This window comes from Mustela nivalis (assembly GCF_964662115.1).
Source record: "Mustela nivalis genome assembly, chromosome: 11".
Classification (NCBI taxonomy): domain Eukaryota; kingdom Metazoa; phylum Chordata; class Mammalia; order Carnivora; family Mustelidae; genus Mustela; species Mustela nivalis.
The window spans coordinates 61,163,992-61,182,818 of NC_139030.1; the positions used below are offsets into that span (position 1 = coordinate 61,163,992).

Below are 18,827 nucleotides of genomic sequence, written 5' to 3' on the forward strand. Positions count from 1 at the left end.
ATTGTACTCTAATTATTATCCATCACTCTCCCCTGCCTTCATCCGTTTTTCCTCTCTACTTAATTATTCTCCATCATTTCCTCTCTACATAAATGCATTCTATTACTTTCTGGTCCTAACAAGCCCTTCCCTAGACAATATCTCTTCTAAGAACTTTTCCACCCCTCTGTGTTTCTTCACAACAAAAATTTTTGAAAGAGTTGTAAGAACTGTCTCTGCTTCCACAACTCAATTAAATAAGCTTCTGCCCCAGCCTTGCTCTACTTAAAGTATATGTCAAATTGTCAAAATCACAAATGGTCTCATTTCACCAAATGCAATCTCTATAACTGACACTGCAGAAACATCTCCTTTTAAAAATATTTTGAACTCTTAACTTCAGGGACACCACACTATCCGGGTTTCCCTCCTACCCCATTGGCAACTTCTTCTCTTCTGAATAAAACAGTGCCCCAATGGCTTCCTTCTCTATCTATACATTCCTGATAGGTAATTCTATCCAGTATCAGATAAAATCAATATGCAAATAACTCCAAACTCTGTATCATCAGCCAATACCCTTCCCAGAATCTTCCAAACTCAACTTATCCAATTGTCTAATATAGCTCCAAAGGAACATCTAATAAGTGTCTTACACTTAACACAGTCAAAACAGAGCATTTTCTCTCTTCCCTCAAGCTTGCTTCTCTCCCAACTCTTCCCTTCCCAGTTTATGGCACAATAAAAAGTTCTGCACAAGTAAAAAAATGTAAGCCTTTATCTAGATTCTTGTTTCCCCTCTCCAGATAATTATCTATCAGCAAGTTCAGTCAACTAACTCTATTTCAAAAACATATCCTAAATCTACTCAGTTCTTTTCATCTTTAACACAATGCCTCTCTGTATTCAGTATAATGATTTATAAGAAACATGTATTTGGTCATTCAGGTGACCTCAGTTCTGTGAGCCACTCTAGCAAACTAACCACACCTAAGGAGGAGGTCACTAGAACCTCCAATCTTTAGACAGTTGGCCAGAAGCACAAGTAACAAACAGCCCGGGATTTGCAACTGGAATCTGAAGGGGTGGGGGGGCAGAGGTCAGTCTTATATGACCTGGTCCTTACCCCAGGGAATCTGATGCTGTCTCCACGTAGGTAGTAGGTAGTGATAGAATTGCCTAGTGTCATGTGGGACACATGCTGAAATGGGGCCCAAAAGATCAAACAATAACAATTTATTGGTTGGACAACTAAAATTGATTCTTAACTGGGTCCTGCTTCCATTCTCCCCTCTCCCACCAACCACAATCCAGTCTGCCTTTCGCTGTCGGAGCAGTCTCGGATAGTACGCATTCTCAGTGGGACCAATAACATCCAAGAAACAAAACGGAGTCTTGGGGGTGAAAAAAGATCTTATACATAACAGCAATTTGTGGTCCCCCAAAGCACAACTCTACTTAACAAAATCTTATTCTATAATATTATGGAATACTCTCCTGCTAGGCTGAAATTGACTTAAAATTGTAATTAATTAATTTCAATTTAATTACTCTTCTTAGAGCGACGGAATGAAAAAAAAAGTTGACACGCTGCTTTATTGCAAAAACTCATTGCTTCATTTACCAGCACACAATCCTCTAATACCTTATATCACCAGAGAATGAAATCTAAATGCCTTATCCTGCCTTATAAAGCCTTATGAGACCTGACCCTTGCTTACTTTTCAAAGATACTCCTGGATACTGTGGTAGGTTGAATAGTGGCACCCAAAAGCTATCCATATCCCATACCCTGGAAGCTGTGAGTGTTACCTTACACAACAACAACCACAACAACAATAAAAAAGACTTTGCAAACGTGATCAAGTGAAAGATCCTGAGATAAGGAAATAATCCTGAATTCTCAGGGTAGGCCCCAAGTGCAGTCACATGTACCTTATAAGATGGCTGCAAAGGGAGGTTTGACCCATGCAGAAGAGAAGGCAAGGTGATCCTAGAGGCAGAGGTTGCAGTGATACAGCCATAAGCTACTGAATGCCTGGAGTCACCAGCATTCAAGCAGGGCAGACAGACTTTCCCCCAGGACCTCAGAAAGGAGCATAACCTGGCACCATCCTGATTTAAGATCCTGATTTTGGACTTCTGGCCTCCTGAACTAAGAGAGAAGAAACTTCATGGTTCTTATTTCTGTTTTTTAAGATTTTATTTATTTATTTGAGAGAGAGAAAGAGAGTGAGAGATCATGCATGGGAGGGAGACACTCTCAAGCAGATTCCCCACTGAGCAGGGAGCCCAATGCCAGGCTCCAGCCCCATGAGGTCACAACCTGAGCTGAAACCAAGAATCAGAGGCCCAAATGACTGAAGCCAGCCGGGCACCTCAAATTTCTGTTGTTTGATGCCAGTGAGTTTACAGTAAATTGTTACAACAGCCACAGATAACTAATACAGATACCTCTCCCTCTCACCCATTAAGTTTAAGGTTTCTTTACCTTCTCCTGCCCATCAAATTCATCAAGAATGCAGTTAGTTTTGGCACCAGCTGTCTTCTCAGCCTGTAATGCTCTGCTCCTCATCTTTGCACAGCTAACTCCCCCTGATCATTCAGGACCCAGACCAAATGTCAGCTCCTCAGAGAGGACTTCCCAAGCTATCCAAATTCAAAATAACCACATAATTCTCATCATCTCATATGTCTCTTCTTTATTTAATTACTATTATTTCCTTTCCTTCCCTCCCACCCCTGCAAATAAACTCTACAAAGCAGAGACTGTACCTATTTTTACACCACTGTAATCTTAATTTGTAGAAAAATGCCTGACATGTATTAGGTGAATGATAAACTTAACACATGAATGGATGGTATAGAGGGGAGAAAGGATGGTGGTGCCGTTCCCGCGAAAGCAGAAACATTGGAGGAGCATTAGGATGAGGACAGAGGGAGATGATGAGTCCCATCTAGACTGTGGGACATCCAAGTGGAAATGCTCACTGAGTCTAAATTCAGGAAAGAAGTCTGATTGGAGATGCAGGTTTTTGTTTTTTTTTTTTTTTTTAGATTTTATTTATTTATCTGAGAGAGAGAAAAAGAGAAATCATGAGTGGAGAAAGAAGAAGAGGGACAAGCAGACTCTCCACTGAGCAGGGAGCCCAGTACAGGGCTCGATCAGAGGACCCTGAGATCATGATCTGAGCAGAAGGCAGATACTTAACCAAACACCCAGGTGCCCTGGAGATGTTGATTTGGGAATTACTAAAATCAGGGATATGGATGAACTTAGTGGTGAAGAGAGCTTCTACAGTGAGAAGACAGTGGACAGACCGTAGGAACTCCAATATCAAGGGGAAGAAACTGCCAAAGAGATCCACATAGAGAAGTCCAAAAGATGGAATACTAGCCTAGTGAAAGTTTGGCTTCACAAAGGAGGGAATCAGCAGAATCACAGATATTTCAAGTAATATGGTCCCATTGATTTGCCAATAAGGAGGACACCAATAATCATAGAGCAACAGATTCATCTAAGGTGGAAGCCAAATTTGCAACAGCCGCGGAGTGAATGGATGGTGAGGAAACAGAACAACATACACAATATACTTTGGGGAAACATAGGCTGAAAGAAGAGAAAGTAAGCATGTAGCTGGAGGGTAGTATAGGGTAAGGAAATAGTTTTGGTTTTTGGTCTTATGTGCTTCTGTGATGGGAAAATCTTGAGCATTCTTACAAATATTTAAAACACAGGTGAACATGGAGAAATTTCATAGAGGAAGGCAGCTAAAGGAACAGGGGATCTGAGTATGGTTGCAAGCACCAACTTTGAATAACTCTACCTCTAACTTGGTAGTTAATGATGGAGACCAAAATATATTAGTTGACGTGGTATCTAGGATCTCTTTTTTCTCAGTATAATAGGATGCAAAGCAGTGTGAAGGGAACAGCTTCACCAAAAACCCACAGTCTCTTCAGCTCCCAGCTACACTACATTTTCCAATCTCCCTTTGTTGTGTACCTGAATTCTGGCTACTGGTATGTCTGAGGAACTGATGCATTCGTTGCAACACCAAGTGTTTAGAAAGTAGATACACTTCTTCTCTTTCTCCTTCCACTAACTGGATAAAGTTGAAAACAACTTTAGTTCTAAGGAATGGCAAAATCAATGAAAGGTTCAAGGGTGTGTAAATCATGAAGTCATTCACCAATCAAGAGTATGATATGACCAAGAAATAAACATGTCACATATGGCTTTTATATACTCTCAGATCCCTCCAACAGTTTATTTTGCCCTAACCACTAACAATTAACTGATGAAGAAATGGACTTTTTTCCAGAGGCAAGGGAAACAAAAGCACAAATGAACTACTGAGACTTCATCAAGGTAAAAAGCAAAGGAACGGCAAAGGAAATAATCAACAAAACTAAAAGACAACCAACGAACTAAGAGAAGATATCTGCAAATGACGTATCTGATAAAGGCTTATTATCCAAAATCTATAAAGAACTTACCAAACTCAATACCAAAAAAACCAAACCAAAACAAAAAACAATCCAATTAAGAAATGGGCAGAAGACATAAACTGACACTTTTCCAAAGAAGACATGCAGATGGCTAACAGACACGTGAAAAGATGCTCAACCTCACTCATCATCAGGGAAATACAAATCTAAACCGTGATGAGATACCACCTCACATCTGTCAGAATGGCTGAAATTACCAACAGGGAATGATAGATGTTAGCGATGATGTGGAGAAAGGGAAACTCTCTTACACTGTTGGTGGGAGCCACAGTAAGTGGCTGTTAGCATCGCCACTCTGAAGAACAGTATGGAGGTTCCTCAAAAGTTAAAAATAGAATTACCCTCTGATCCAGCAATTGCACTACTAGGTATTTATCCAAAGCATACAAAAATGGTGATTTGAAGGGTTGCATGCACCCCAATATTTATAGCAGCACTATCAACAATAGCCAAACTATGGAAAGAGTCCAAATGTCCATCAACTGATGAATGGATAAAGAAAATGTGGTATATAAAGGCACCTGGGTGTTTCAGTTGGTTGGGCAGCTACCTTCAGCTCAGGTCATGATCCCAGGGAATTGGAGTAGAGCCCTAGTATCAGGTTCCCTGCTCAGCAGAGAACCTGTTTCTCCCTCTCCCTCTGCCTGCTGCTCTGCCTGCTTGTGTTCTCTATGTGTACCTCTCTGTCAAATAAGTAAATAAGGCTAAGAAAAAAAGAAAGTGTATATATATGTATATAGATATATATACTTGTATCTATACATACACACACACACACACACACACACACCAAGGACTATTACTGAACCATCAAAAAGAATGAAACCTTGCCATTTGCAACAATGTGGATGGAGCTAGAGGGTATTATGCTAAGTGAAATAAGTCAGTCAGAGAAAGACAAATACCACATGATTTCACTTACGTGGGATTTAAGAAACAAAACAGAAGAACATAGGAGGAGGGAAGGAAAATAAAATATGATAAAAACAGAGAGGGAAGCAAACTAAGAAACTCTCAACTACAGAGCACAAACAGAGAGCTGCTGGAGGGGAGATGGACGGGCTAAGTGGGTGATGGACATCAAGGAGAGCACTTGTCGGGATGAGAATCGGGTGTTATAGGTAGGTGATGAAACACTAAATTCTACTCCTGAAATCAATACTACACTATATGTTAACTAACTTGAATTTGATAGATAGATAAATAAATAAATAAAATTTAAAGCTCATCAGCTCAGCTCTAACTATAAAATGTATTTTATCTTATTTATTCTACTAAGGCAGAAATACACATAAGAAAATGACTTGAAATACTGAAAAATAATAGAACTTTGGTTTTTAAATCTGAAAATCTTTGATGCTTCATAACATCTGGCAAATATAACCAAATGAATGAACGATTAAGAGGCCAAACAACTTTGCATATTTCCTATGTATTTAAATCAGATTTATTCTTGACCATTATATTAATTTTTAATAAAGTATTGAAATACCACGGTACATTGGCACAAAAAAATTGTACAGGTCAGGTAAAAGGCTGAAAGATAATGCTGAAGATTGGTAAACTATGGCGGAAAAGGGCAAAAGGTGTCTTCTAAAAACAGATCAAAGAATGGCGCCATGGCTGACAATGGAGGACATGAATTTCTATGGACATCCAATTTGCATGATTGTGTTCATTCATGTAGCATTCACACACCCAGGTGCAGTAGTGGGAAAAGCAGATTACCACCAAGTTGCAGGTTGTTTCCGTATCCATTGATACTAATTCACAACATCATGGTTTCCTAGACGTCACATAAAACGGAGTACTATCTTAGGCAGGCATAGTGTCCTAGGCATTCGATCTCTGAACCAGTTCAGCATCGCTGGTGAAAACTCTGAAGCCACAGGGTAAAATATTAGTAAGTGGAAGTGTTAAAAGGCAAAGCTCAATGAGTCAAGCAGTGGAATCCAGAGCAACAAAAAGCAGGAAATACATTACAGAAATACTGGAAGGATTATCCCTTGATTCTATTATTTCTTAACACAGTTTTCAAGGGAGTTTCAGTCATATCAGGAAATAACTATGTGGCTTTGAATGAGTCACTTAAGTTCTCTGGAACTGTGTTTCCCCGCTGATAGAACAGTTCACTGCTGCTATATGAAATAACATAAGCCGAGTGCTTAGCACAGCACCTAGGAAATGATGATTGCTCAGTAAATGATACTTGTAATTACTATTTATTATTCATAATAAAAGGAGTTGGGTTAGATCTCTAACCCCTTTTCTATTTTACAATTCTGTGAAAACATATATTTTCTTAAAGATTTTATTTGTTTATTTGACAGAAATCACAAGTAGGCAGAGAGACAGGCAGAGAGAAGGGGAAGCAAGCTCCCTGCTGAGCGGAGAGCCCGATGTGGTTCGACCCCAGGACCCTGAGATCGTGACCTGAGCTGAAGGCAGATGCTTTAATCCACTGAGCCATCCAGGCACCCTGAAAACATTTTTTTAGATAAATATCCCAGCTACTTAAGGGTGTGCTAAGATGGGGGTAAGGGGTTAATAATAGCAAACATGATGAGAGAAGGAAGAGAAATAGACTTGTTGTAACAGATCCTGTGAGCATGAGCCAGGGAGAGAGATGCAGAGAATGCAGCATCCTCTGCATATGAATGCTACATCCGGAGAGACTGGGAGTAAGGAGATCCCAGACTTGGGGAAAAAGTTAGATCAAGGGTCCAGCAGTGAACAGAATCCACTGACCAAGAACGGCCTCACCTTAGACAAGAGTACTAAAATACTTCATGCATTTATGGGCTTAAGATTCATGTAGTCCCCCTCCTTGTATAGAGGAAGAAACTGAAAGGTGCAGAAACTGACCAAAGTCACACCTAAGTGGCTTAGACAGTGACTTCGGGGATGGTCAGGGAACCAATGCTCCCCAAAGATTCTTTCTCCGAGCTTATATAAATGATAGTCAAGGTTTTGTCCCTTCAGAATCCAGAGTCTTCTGATAAAGTGACAAGTTAACTTTATCACTCCTCTTTTTATGAGTTAATTTTCCAGGTTCTTTTCCTAAGAGACTGGATTAGGCGGGCAGTGAGAGAGAAGGGAGAAATTGGTGAAAAGAAGGGAGCCCCCCGTGGATACTAAGTAATCTCTCCCTTTGCAGATTCATTTTCTTCAGGAATTGCTTTCATAACTTCGCTTTCCTTTCCTCCTCCTAAATATGGTGTTTTGGGCTATCAAAAGTGCCAAATCTGTAAAGAAAAAGGGGAGGCCTGGAAAACAGAAAGCTTGAATTATCCAGTCCAACTGATTATCTGGAATACAACTGCCTATGTTATCTGCTCTCCAATCGCACCCAACCCATTTCTATCACATGGTTCCTGAGAAACTAAAGGATAAGGGAATTACATAAGGTGATCAATCATTCAAAAAACTATTTACCTAGGTGTTCCCCACGTGCAAGGCATCTGGGCTGAGCACATGAAATCTACCAAATTGTGTAAGATCCAGCTCTTGCTCTACATGATATGCAGAAAAGGAAATAATACACGTTTTCAAATAATTAGCTTATAAGAGAAAACGAGAGACTTGAGGGTGGCATAAAAAGAGCAATTGAATGATTTAGGAAATGTACAAAACACTTCTGACTGGAGCGGTGAGGGAAAGCACCATGATATTGGTAAGCCAACGGTCAGGACATTCAAGGACTGAAAGAATTTCAAAAAGGTGAAGTAGAAAGAAAAGCATGCATATAGGGACAGCAGTAGGAAGAAGACAGATTTGGGGAATTCCAAGTAGTCCAGTGTGGCTGGATCCCAGGGGAAGATAAGGACACGACCTTAATACTGGAGCATGACCAGAGAGGTCTGTAAATTCAAAGACAAATATTTGGAACTGGATCCAATAGATCAGAGTAACCCAAGGAAGAGTGGAGCAAAGTGGAATGATCAAAGCAGTGTTGACATCACCACAATGCAACAAACATGCTCTTTATCCAGTTTAAATAAAAGGAAGACGGCTTTTGAGAACCTAATACCATAAGCTATGTTATTTTTATCACTGTTCAAATACATTTAGAAGTTTATTGTATCTTATTAAAATAATAATGGTATAAAATCTTAACTAAAATGCTCCCAAACTGTTTACTTTGAACTTGAAGCTTTGTTCCTCTTGCATATACGCATCTGGCCTTAGCGGCCACTGGTAGATACAAGGTTAGTAAAAGACTTTCTAAGCATAAGTCTCCAAGTCATGTTGGGAGGACACACCACTATCTAAAGAACATGAGGCTTAAGAAATTTAAAGTCGTTGTTTAAAAAACACCCTAAAAAATCTCACTATTTTTTAAAAGTTTGCAAAGATTTATTTATTTTAGAGTGGGAGAGAGAGAGAGAGAGTGTGTGTGTGTGAGAGAGAAGCAGACTCACCACCGAGCACAGAGCCCAACATGGGGAGTGATCGCATGACCCCGAGATTATGCCCTGAGCCGGAATGAAGAGCTGGACACTTAACTGACTGAGCCACTGAGATGTCCCATATGTCACTATTAAAAAAAATAAAGTAAATCAGTAACAATTTCATTTTGTCGGAAAAAAATTTTTTTTCTTGAGATTTCCAACACAATTTAATTTTTTTTTTCCTAGCACAGAGGGAAAAAACAAGGAAACTTTCCAAATTCTTTTTACAAAGGTCAGCCTAACTGTTACAACCCTGTAAAATATCACAAGAAAACAGGCCAATTTTACTTATAAACAGAGGTTTACAATTTTTAAATAAAATGTTAGAAAATAGACTTTAGTGGTACATTTAGAAGAATAAAGAACAAGGTAGGGGGTTCACATCAGGAATGAAAAGATGAATCAGTAAGAGGAAAAACAGTAATAAAATTAATCATATTAATATGACAAAAATGAAAAATATCATTCAGTAGATATATAAAAGGCATTTGATAAAATTCAATCACTATTTTTTATGAAAAATAAATCTTAGTTTAATACAACAAAATAAGATGCCCAAATTGTCACCTATATTTAAAACTAATCTGGAAAATACCAGTGTGGTGTGTAGAATTATGTGATGTTTCCCAATAACTGCTCCCCCCGACCTGGTTGTATATTGCCTATAGAATCCCCTCTTCTGAGAGTGAGTGGGATTATGAATATGATGAATTTCAGTCCTGCGGTTAGGTTACACTCTATGACAAAGGCAAAAGGATTTTGCAGTACACTCAGGTCCCAAATAAGTCTGGTTTTGAGTTCATCAAAAGGAAGGTTCTCCTGGGTGGGCCTGGCCTCATCAGGCAAATCCTTGCGTCTGGGCTTTTTTTTTTTTTTTTTAATTTTTTATTTTTTATAAACATGTATTTTTATCCCCAGGGGTACAGGTCTGTGAATCAGCACTCACCAAAGCACATACCCTCCCCAATGTCCATAACCCCACCGCCCCTTCTCCCAACCCCCCTCCCCCCAGCAACCCTCAGTTTGTTTTGTAAGATTAAGAGTCACTTATGGTTTGTCTCCCTCCCAATCCCATCTTGTTTCATTGATTCTTTTCCTACCCACTTAAGCCCCCATGTTGCATCATCACTTCCTCATATCAGGGAGATCATATGATAGTTGTCTTTCTCTGCTTGACTTATTTCGCTAAGCATGATACGCTCTAAATTTCCCAAATAAAGTTTTAAAATTTTGTTATTATGTATGTCACAGTAAATTTTAGTTAGGAAGGAAAGATTTTCTATTAATTAGTTTCTTCCCCCTAATTTTAATGAACTAACAAAACCACAGCTTGACCTCATTAAAATCAGAAACCATGTCTTACTTGCTGCATAAATCAGAAATCTGATTTTGAAAGAACCAACATAAAAATTTCAACTGAAAAATGGGAAAGAACATAGATATGCTCAAGGAAGAAATATTTAAGACAAAGAGCCATTAAGAACCTCCAACAAAAGGCAAAAATCCTGGAAAACAAGAAAAAACAAACAAAAACTCATGGTCACATTCATGTCAGGACATAAAATCAGAGTTCTGGACAAACTCTGGTCATAGTCAATTCCTAAACATTCTCAGGTGTGCAAACCATAGGCTCCCATGTTTCCCTTCCCTTAAAAGTTCCTGAGGTCAATCCCTGGTCAGATAATACAGAAAGAGGTCTACAGAAGCTCATATTTGATTACCTGCTTACATTCTACCATAAAACGTTTTTATAATATAGAGAGGAAAGCAGACCCCACAAATCATAACAGAGAGGTTGTTTTCTGAAAATAAGTTTTCTAGAATTTGCTATTAAATGAGATGTCCTCCCAACATGACTTGGAGACTTATGCTTAGAAAGTCTTTTACTAACCTTGTATCCACCAGTGGCTGCTAAGGCCAGATGGGTATGTACCAGAGGAACAAAACTTTATGTTCCAAGTAAACAGTTGCTACAGTTGTCCTAGGTTACAGCCACCTTAGCCCTTGTCTTTTGACAATTAGATTAGTTGAATCTAATCATCTCTCCTTCCTGCATTTCTTTCCCCCATCATGTCAACAAGAAACTGTACAACACTCCCTTCCTTAGCTGCTTCTTCCTCAAGGACACAATTTACCATTGCTTCTTATCTCAAAGGGGATGAGTCCTGATGGAATTATCTAAGTATTTGAATTAGCATCTAGAAACACATTAATAATCTTCTCAGTTTAGTTCCACTCAGTCCTTCCTTATCTCCCAAAATAACAGTCCTGAAATTAGCCAGGTGTAGGGGTCCCACACCTAATGATTAGTAATTTCCCCAGAAACATCAGATGAAAAATAAATCCCATTACATAGAGCTGGATAATGTAACAGGCAGGTGATGTTATACATTTTTATGTAAGTGTGGTAAAAGTGGTAAAAATGAAGGGTTACAATTTCTAACCCCAATCCTGAGCTTTAAAACTCAGAGATATGAAAAGTAATACTTAGTGCACATCCAGAATTTTACTGTTTTTAGGTTTAATATTTTTCCACATAGGATTGTCTGAAAGCAAAGGATTGTGCTGGCTTTTTAATGCAGTGAAATACAAAATAGTGAACATTCTTGATACAACCATGACCTCTCTTTGCTGTAATCTTCAGGAAACTATAGGTCTCTCTGTTGCTGAAATGACATTCTCTTCACCACAAAACTGTCCCAACTATTTGAGCCCATATTAACAACTCCCTGGCATAACCACACAGTTGAAGTCAACATTTTACCCATGGCATATGATTATGCAAGATCTTATGCTGGTGTCTGTTTTACCTGGTTAAACAAAGTCTAACTCTCTCAAAAGCAAGATAACCATACTTTTTCTTCTTCTAGCACTTGCTACTCTGTAATGCTACACAAGCCTAAAGAAAACTTCTTCAAGAAGCCAAGTGTTAAATATACAGTTGACCTTCGAACAAGGCAGGGGTTAGAGGTGCTGACCCCCCTGCATAGTTGAAAATCCACATATAACTTTTGACTCCCGAAAAATTTTACTAATAGCCTACTGTTGACCAGAAGTGTCACTGAAAACAAAGTGGATTATCACAAATTTTGCATGTTATATATATATGATATACTGTATTATAGTAAAGTAAGCTAGAGAAAAGAAAATGTTTTTAGAAATTCAAGAGAAAAAGAAAATATGTTTATAATACTATACTGTATTTATTAAAAAAAAAAAAAACCTCCACATCTAAGTGAACCCACACTGTTCAAACCCATGTTGTTCAAGATTGAATGTTTTCTTTCTCTTTTTTTGTTTAAAAGATTTATTTATTTATTTTGGAGAGAGAGAGCGTGCACGTACAACTGGGAGGGGCAGGGGGAGAGGAAGAGAGAATCTCAAGAAGACCCCAGGCTGCATGCAGAACCCAACTCGGGGCTCAATCTCCTGACTCTGAGATCACCACCCTGAGATCATGACCTGAGTCGAAACCAAGAGTCAGACACGTAACCGACTGTGGCACCCAGGTGCCCCAAATGTGTTTTATATCTAATGCTCTTTCTGAAGTGTTGTTTCAGGACTAAACAACCTAGTGAATCCTAGTGTTGACAAGCAGAATGACCCAAGTTTTGAAAAACCTAAGCAGAAACATCATCACATTAAAAAAAAATAATAAAGAAGTGGGACGCGTAGGTGGCTCAGTCAGTTAAGCGTCTGCCTTCAGCTCAGGTCATGATCCCAGGGTCCTAGGATCAAGTCCTGCATCAGGCTCCTTGCTTGGGAGGGAGCCTGCTTCTCTCTCCACTTCTGTCTGCCATTCTGCCTGCTTGTGTGTTTTCTCTCTCTCTCTCTCTAACAAATAAATTAATAAAATAAATAAAAAAGAAAGAGGAGAGGGTGCCTGGGTGGCACAGTTGGTTGAGCATCTGACTCTTGGATTTGGATCGGGGCATGATCTCATGCCCCTTGATGTGCTGTGCACTCAGCGTGGAATCTGCTTGAGATTTTCTCTTCCTCTGCCCCTCCTGCTTTTTTGCTCACACACACAAAGTAAAGGGGATGATGCCTGGATAATTCATGAACAATTTGCAGGAGCTAATGTATCTATTCTTTGTCCAAGTTTTTCCCTTTTCAATACAAAAAGAAAAATATATAAGAAGGAAGGGAGATAATATTTTGAAGTCTACCACCTAACAAGTACATCACCAGCAGTTTTACATGTGCTATATCATATTCTATTATCCACATTTTGCCAATGAGACAGTTGAGGCTCGGTGAGTTTGAATAACTTACCTAAGACCACGGTCTTGTTTTCTTCCCCCAACTACACTCAGCTACAGTTTGTCCCACAGTTCAGTCAGTCATTGAGAAAATATTTATTGAGCACTTATGACAAGCTAGTCACCACTCTAAACATTAGGAATAGAAATGCAAGTGAAGCAGACCAATCCTTCTCACAGAATTTTTACATTCCAGGGATGAAAGACAGAAAACAACCCAACAAAATAATTTCAGAGTTGTAATAGTTTGCCAATATGATTTACTTAACAGTGACAGTCAAATCTTTTTAAATAGCTTTAATGAGATTAGTTACATGAACCAAAGGAGGAGGGGGTAAAACCCATGACAACTAGAAACTGTAGCCCTGTTGTCAATTACTGAGCCCTCAATACATCTTCTAATAAATCAGAGAGAAGGGGGAACCTTGGGGACCCCTGGGTGGCTCAGTTGGTTAAGCAGCTGCCTTCGGCTCAGGTCATGATCCCAGCGTCCTGGGATCGAGTCCCACATCGGGCTCCTTGCTCATCAGGGAGCCTGCTTCTCCCTCTGCCTCTGCCTGCCATTCTGTCTGCCTGTGCTCGCTCTCTCTCTCTCTCTGATAAATAAATAAAATCTTTAAAAAAAAAAAAAAGAAGAAGAAGGGGGAACCTTGGTGGCTCAGTGGATTAAGCATCCGACTCTTAATTCTGGCTCAGGTCATGATCTCAGGGCTGTGAGACTGAGCCCTGTGTCTGGCTAGACACTAAGCATAGGTCTGCTTAGGATTCTCTTTCCCCCTCCCTCTACCCCTCCCCTAAAAGGGGGGAAAAGGTAGCACTTTAATGCTGCTCAGAATTTCTTTACAAAGTGACCATGTGAGAAATCAGAACAGACAGCTCCACCTATGTTGTCTGTCAAACCGAAAATTCCATATTTTATCCATTTTTTACTAAGGTAATGCTTTATTTGAAAAGCTGATTTGTAAAAATCAAGGGAGCATTGTAACTTGATATATGTCCTTATGAGGATCACAGAGTGGTTTCAACATCCACATCATAAAGTTTCCCAGGTTGCATATAGTATCCATTGGGCAATGGCACCCAGCTCTCACTGAACATCCTGCAAAACCACAGTGGGGGGGGGGGGCAGTCAGGAAGTGCCTGGCCCCCCAGTGTGGCCATTGCCATTATCCTCCACAGTCCAAAAATAAACTTCGCAAACTCTTAAACTTGAAACATATGCAAAATTCTAACAGTTTTGTTTAAAGCAACAAACGGTGTAACTTACCCCTCCTTCCCTCAACTATTTATACAAGACTATTTATAAGTCGACTAAATTAACTGTTAGCTAGCTATTTCTATAACTGCCTCCCATGATAGGTATAATGTGATGTGCAGTGTGGGTTGGCCCATGTCACTAAGACTGAGAATTTGTGTTTGTAAATTACTTTGAAACTCTTAAGGAAGGTTGGGGAGTGAATCCTCGTGCGCATAAGGTGGAGGGCTGTCTAGAAACTTAGCGGTAAGAGCAACACTTCATTCACAGGGCTACACCTTTCTGCCAAAGCACTCTGCAAATCTATTTTTGCTCAGAGACGCTACTACGTGGAGAGAGGAGGCTGCTTTAAGTACATCGGTGTACACTTTCCATTTCCTCCTATAACTGTCACACTCCAGCACCCAAGGTTCTCAAAAGAGAGCCTCAGCACCGTTCTAGAATCTTTCCCTCCCTTACTTCAGAAGGGAGCAACAGTCCTTCTCATCAGAGGAGCGACACTCACAAGCCAAAAGTTTGCAGGAAACTTTCAATTAGCTACCGACGCTTGCCCAAAATGTATCTTAACCCCACCGCCCTCCAAAATATAAAGAGCTAAACTCTGCCTGAGAACGAGGCCACCTTCTGTTGGGGAGAAATTCTCAATCTTCCCCCCCAAGAATCCCGCCACCACCCACCCAACACCGGGGTGCTAGGGGACTCACGCGGGTCGGAAAGGGACCGGTCTCCCCTCTGACCCTGAGGGCGGGGAAAGGGGGTCTCCCAGGAAGCACACACCTGAGATTGATCCTCTCGCGCGAGGGGAGAGCAGGCGCGCACAGTTCCTCCGGGTGGGGCGGAGTCTCTGCCTCCCCCCGAACCAGACCCTCGGCCCAGATCCTCGCGGCGAGGCGCGCGTGGCTGTCACTCCCCGGCAGCCCGAGCCAGTGTAACCCGACGCGCCCCGCGCCGCCGCACCCCCGCCTCTCCGGCGACTTCCTCCTCCCGCTCCTGCTCCTCCTCCCTCCCCAGGGGTTGGCCCGGGCGGCGCGACCGCTGCTTCCAGCCCGGATTCCTCGGGCCCAGGCTTCTCCGGCCCAGCGGGGAGACGCGGAAGTGGAGGCGGGAGCCGGGGCCGGGGTAGGGGGTGAAGCGTCGCGAACCAGCGGGTGGCGAGCGACCGAGGTCTCCGCCGCCCAATGAACGTGACCGGACGGGGACACACGCCCGGGTGGGGCGGCGGCGCGCCGTTGCGCGGGCCCTCGCCCCTGGCTGCGGTTCCTGCCCTGCGCCCCGCCTTGTCGGCCGCCTGGCAGACAAGAAAGCCTGGGCTCGGCTAGGCCTGGGGAATATGGGGGAGGTGTCCGATTGCCTCTGCCCTCCCCACGCGGGCCGCCCTCGCCACCTGTCCCGGAGAGAGGAGACTCTTGACCGCCTGCATGCGGGCAGGCTGGCTTACCTGATTTCTCGTCGCCCGCCCCCGAATCTGGCTTCCCCTCCTCAGCAGAAAGGCTTCCCTGGGCCTAGAAACGCTTCTAGGAAACGGGTGGACCCCTGGGACCCGGCCGAGCCCAAAGCCCTCGCTCGGGCTCCCCCCGCGCGCTCCTGTAGGCACGCTCGGCCTCCTGACCTGCCCGCTGAATGTCAGCGCGGGAACCCGCAGGGAAGGCCAAGCCCAAGCTCCAGAAGGTGGGATGCCGAGCATTGGCTCCTCAGGTCCAGCCTCGTACAGGTGGGGGGAGGCGGAGAGCCCCGCTGCAGAGCAGCAGGCTTCCCAGATGCACCCCCTAAAACCGACCCTGCCCACTGAGCATGCCCAGCTCACTTGGAACTGCAAGTGGCTAGACAAGCCCAAATGGACCCAGGGAGGACGCAGATGGGGTTCAAATGTACCCCATTTCTTTAAGACCTTTCCTCCCACAACCTCTGGAAGTTTTGCAAATAAGGTTTCTACCTTGGTGTTGAAAAATACCCAGGGGAGGGTTGGAAAGGCCTTCCAAAGGAAGGCAGCCAAATTACTTTGAACCCAAATCGCAATGTGGGGTTTTTTCAGCCTATTACTTATTAAGTCAATTTCCTTAAATGGCCGCAAAATTGTAACTGACATAAAGGAATGTGTAGCTTCATTGGGTCCCAAACTCACTAACTTCAGGAAACCAGTCTATCCAGGTTCCCAACTTTGGGTACATATTAGAATGGAAAGGCGGGTATAAAATGATTGACCCCAGGTTCACACCAAGTGAGTCACTCTGTAGATTGAACTTGGAGAGTCTTACATTTTAAAACTGGCTTTCAAAGGATAGCCAAAGGAACCAGCAGCCAGCAGCATCACCTAAGAACTTAGAAATACAAATTCTCTGCTTCACTCCCAACTGTGTGATTCCTAAAATCTGGAGCTGTTGCCTTTTTGATTTAACAAGCCCTTCCACTAATTCTCTTACACACTAAAGCTTGTGAACAACTGTTCACAAGAAAACTTCCTCCAGGTGATTCTAATGAGAACCCCTGTAATAAACCAATGTTTTCAGATTTTTTTCAAATCCCAAACATTTATCTAAAAGAGCAACATTTTACATAGAAAGTGAATAATCTGGTTGAATTGAGGTGCTAGTCCTGTATTTCCTTCCCACTAATTCTCCCAGAACAAATTAGTTCTTGGAAAATGGACCACCTATTTACTTTTGTACTCTGGTGCTAGCACAGTGCCTATAACATAATAAAGGTTTAATAAGTGTTTATTGATTTGAAATGAAAATTTAAGTGAATGATTTGTTCCAGACTCTATTATGTCTACTGTTTATTTTCCCCACAAGTCCTGGTCACCTTGGTAGCTAACAAGCCATTAGGAATTCAGTTCTTTTTTTTTTTTTTTTTTTTTTTAAGATTTATTTATTTGACAGACAGAGTTCACAAGTAGGCAGAGAGGGAGGCAGAGAGAGAGGGAGAAAGCAGGCTCCCCGCTGAGCAGAGAGACCAATGTGGGGCGCGATCCCAGGACCCTGAGATCATGACCTGAGCCAAAGGCAGAGGCTTTAACCCACTGAGCCATCCAGGCGCCCCAGGAATTCAGTTCTTAATAACCTGTGACTATCCATAAGGGTCTAAACCCAAGCCAGCACCTATGGAATAGAACATGGGAGAAAGTAGAGAATTTTGAGGAGTTGAGAAAAGTCAGAAGTATCAGACATGATTTCATTTGCCAAAACTGGGGCCCAAATTAACCAAAGGAAAGAAGAAAGACACTAGACATCTGGTGGAATTTAGGAAAGGCACTGAAGGAAAAGGTACGTATGGAAGGGCTTAGGGGAAGAGAGATAAGAAAGTTAACCATGATGAGCCGACAGTTTACTCTGGATCTTCTTTTTCTAAGCAACCTACCTCTGTTTCCGCTTCGCCAGATCTCTATCTGTCAAATAAATAAAATCTTAAAAAAAAAAAAAGTATTCCTTTTAGCTTTACACGTAATGCTTTAAAACTTAAAATACTAGTTATGAGTACCTAAAGTAGCTCCCTGCCTATTTCTGTCCCTTAGTCTTGCTTTCTGTGACAAGAATTCCACTGAAAGTTTGGTTGCTACTTAGGTTATCTAATAGGAGTGTAACTTCCCATATGCTTAAGCAATTTCTTTCTTTCTTTTTTTTTTTAAGCCATTTCTTTTTACTATTAAGATAGTTTGGGGGGAAGAGGGGAATAATCATTAGTTTAGGAATTACTCTTCAGATCAAATATTACATTAGATCCACAAACAATACATATGTAAAAAAAAAAAAAAAAAAATCTTCCCTGCACACAGACACTTGCTACAGCTTCTTTTTGCTCATGGAATTAAAACAAAAACAAACAAACAGGTTGAGAACTAAAAAGGGAAAAAACTTAGTGAGGGTGTAGGAGGGTTAGCACTTACCAGAAGCAATTTAAAAACATGAAGTAATTATTTTAGCAGAAAGCAATCTACTAAAGACCAGTATCTCAGGAAAGTTAGACTCTTAAGTGTTTCTTCTTGTCCTCATAAGTGTGACTCAGCATTTGGAATGGAATTATGTTTACCGTCTTTCAGATTGAGAGTATCAAATAACTTTGGTGCCACCTGATTCTTTTTTCTTGTGTGCCTAAGAAAACTTCAGGACTGCCCTGGGTTTTCAATCTCAGATGGCTACCTAAATCTGAAAAGCTTTCCCTTCTTCAATCATTTCTGTCTTACCAAAGCCTGAGTTTGCTCACCATTCATTTATCTTGCATTTGTAGCATGATCAGATGAATTTAGATTATTTCCTGTGCACCAGAAAAACAAAATGAGCAAGTCCTTTCTTTCCCAAGCCTGGAGAGTAGGCAACCTGCTGCTAGGACATCTTAAACACTATTGCTGGGAGTGCATTTTCCCCAACCTGG

At 41.4% G+C, this 18,827-nt stretch overlaps 1 protein-coding gene across 2 annotated transcripts in view; it reads right to left on the minus strand.

Annotated features, from left to right (window-relative positions):
* The window catches only part of GPD2 (glycerol-3-phosphate dehydrogenase 2), a 141,931-nt gene extending 125,665 nt beyond the window's left edge, over positions 1 to 16,266 (minus strand). The window contains exon 1 of one of the 2 annotated variants that reach the window (XM_082690583.1): positions 15,898 to 16,266. The gene's annotated coding sequence lies outside the window, so the exon portion shown is untranslated. Of the gene's footprint in view, positions 1 to 15,236; positions 15,777 to 15,897 lie in introns of those variants that run through there. The other variant, XM_082690582.1, reaches the window with a different exon arrangement.
* Between the last annotated feature and the right edge of the window lie 2,561 nt (positions 16,267 to 18,827).